The sequence below is a fragment of the Capra hircus genome, unplaced genomic scaffold (genome assembly GCF_001704415.2).
Source record: "Capra hircus breed San Clemente unplaced genomic scaffold, ASM170441v1, whole genome shotgun sequence".
NCBI classification, from domain to species: Eukaryota; Metazoa; Chordata; class Mammalia; order Artiodactyla; family Bovidae; genus Capra; species Capra hircus.
In genome coordinates, this window is record NW_017214887.1 from 11,538 (window position 1) to 14,340 (window position 2,803).

The window sequence follows — 2,803 nt, forward strand, 5'->3', positions numbered from 1 at the left end:
GAGGGTTGTATTCCGATTGCTACTATTATGGGCACCATATGGGTTAAAACTTTGAGTAGAAAAAGTCACGGTTGGGGTGGAAAAGGGAGTGCTTTCTAGGAACTGCACTTGTAAAGTATCTTTTCTGTACAGTTCAGTTACTACAGCTTGGTATGAAGTTTGCTTGGGCTGCCATAACAAAAGGGTGGTTAAAAACCACATTCGCTTTCTCATGTTCTGGAGGCCAGAAGTCTGAGGTCTAGGTGTTGAACGGGCCGGTTTCTGAAGCCTCTCTCCTTGGCTTGAGGACGACCGTCTTCTCCCTGTGCGCTCAGTCATCTCTCTGTGCCTGTGTCTCTGTGTGTATCCAGACTTCCTCTGATAGGGACACCAGTCACAGTGGTTTAGGGCTTACCCCAACAACCTCATTTTCACTTACTAACCTCTTTAAAGACCTTGTCACCAAATATGGTTATGTTCTGTGTTACTGAGGGTGGGTTACAACTTTACTATATGAATTTTAGGGCAAAACAATTCAGCCCTTAACAGGTTTTAACATATACCAAACTCTATCTAATGGGGGCTTCCGGGTGGCTCATATGGTACAGAATTTGCCTGCAATGCAAGAGACTAGGGTTTGATCCCTGGGTTGGGAAGATTCCCCCGGAGAAGACGAGTCATAGACAAGGCCAGATCATGGCGGGCTTGCCAGGTGACTAGACTTTTAGTTTGTACTCGGTGGCTGTGAAGGTCCTGGAGGGTTCTGAGCACAGCAATGACATGATCTGATAGAGGAGTTAAAAAAATGATTCTGGCTCCTGTGTTGAGAATATTCTGAAGGGGGCAAGGAAAGAAATAGTTATTACACGTAACCAATATACCACTATCCTATAAATTCCAATCAGCTGAGATAAAAAATAAACAGAAACTAAAATAGTCCCTGGTGACCGCCTGCTCATTCTAGTCCCTATGGCTGCACATAGAGGCTTTGCAAATAAATGTCAGGGTTGAAAATAACACCCAGTATGTACAGGTAGAGTAGGTAAAAAAAATTTTATTTACTTACTTAAATTCTCCTAAAAATATAAAAACCAGAATGGTTTCCTGAATTACAGCTTTTGGCAGTAAGTAAAGGTCAATGCAAAGAACAGTAAGCCCCAACTTTCTGTAACAGCTTTTATTCTTTCCCCTAAAAAGTACCCACTTTCCTAGAGACATTCATTTAGATGAGACATATATGAGTTTTTATTGCTAAAGTGCTAAAAATCATGTAATTCCTGTGACTCTAGATGAGGATTACAACAGGAAGAAAGCATTAATTTAAATACTCCAGGTCACTGCAAATCCTAAACAGTCCCTGGTTCCTGTGACAGGAGAAGAATCTGACATGTACATACTTGAACTAAAATCTAGGCCAAAATGCTCTAAAACTTCATCCACCGGTTTGTAATTCAGTTATATACCATAAGACTTATTCAAATCTAATTATGTGGTAACAAGACCTGAAAGTGTTTTGTAAAAGTTTGTTTTAAAAATCCCTAGATAAACTTAATCTGCCTAATTTTCTATTCTATTTTCTATATTTTTCTTTGTTTTATCTGTTTCCTTTGCTTTCCACAAGTTCCCAAGGACAATCCCTACAAAAATTATTAGTCCTATTGTTCGGTTGGAGGTGAACTTTTCCCAACAGTCCTCAGGTCTGTGGATGTCCAAAGTGTAAATCTAGGAGGAAAGAGCACACGCCATGTGAGACTTCAGCATCACAAATAAACATGTCACTATGAAGAAGATAACGTTGTAGAATTTCAAGCAATAGGAAGCCTTTAATGCACCTGAGACTATTTCCCAACGTAGAAAATGATCGACCATATCTTTCAACGGATAGCCTCTAAGCTGTCCTAAAAACCAGCTCTTGACAGGTGGAGGAACACTTGGACAGGCAACACATGCCATTTTTAGTTCTACTTAGAAAGTTCTTCCTTACACTGATTGATCTAAGATCTGCTTCCCCCAGCTCCCACCCTCCCATTTTAGCCTTATCCTTGGAGCAATGTTTCTCAACAGAAGAGCAAGTAACATTTGGGCAGGACAGCTCTCTACTGTGCAGGGCTGTCCAATGCATCAAGAGATGTTTAATGTACCTGGTGGCCCTCACTGTCTACATCTTAGCATTTCGTGTCTTATCTTGCCTTGGTCTCAATGCCAGTGGGACCCGAACATGTGAGTGATTAGTTTGCTAACCATCACATTTACACAACATGGTTTGTGTTGATCAGTTTGCTTTCAGAGTAATTCAACTCAAGTCACACCCTTAAGACATTGCTCAAATTTTTCTAGACATGCATCAGAAATAATTCCAAGAAAATCAGAAGGAAAAAAAATATCTAGGTTTAGGTTCATACTGTTTCTCTAAAATAATACAGCCTAGCTTTTTTATATGGCATACTAGGGCAAAGAAGGGACAGTCAAATCGGTATAATCCAAGCAATTGTTTTAGGAAGTGTCTTGCTTGGTAAAACACAGAGGGCATTTTGTTTAAATGATTTTTATAATTTATGCCAAGGGAAAAAGAGGGAAAGGAAAGAAAAAGACCAAACCTGGTGAGTCAGATGGGCTCCTACAGCAGCCAGGGCAGCGTAGTAGGGCGCAGTCTGACCACTGTTCACTCCCACCAGGCTCAGAGCCCCCAGCATGGCCACACTGAAGCCACTGAGCCACTTCTTGGTGTCTTCACGGAACCGCAGTGCCGTGGACTTGAGCCCAATCAAAGCATCATCTTTCTTATCCTAACATTGCGAAAGCAGTAAGAAATTGATTTTACTGA

The 2,803-nt window shown here is 41.0% G+C and overlaps 1 long non-coding RNA gene across 1 annotated transcript; it reads right to left on the bottom strand.

The window, feature by feature from the left end:
• Positions 1-1,140: 1,140 nt before the first annotated feature.
• On the bottom strand, positions 1,141-2,761 carry LOC108635385. The gene is made up of 2 exons (XR_001917793.1): positions 2,577-2,761; positions 1,141-1,701 (listed from the first exon to the last, which is right to left on the bottom strand). It is a non-coding gene; the product is annotated as an uncharacterized LOC108635385 (long non-coding RNA).
• Between the last annotated feature and the right edge of the window lie 42 nt (positions 2,762-2,803).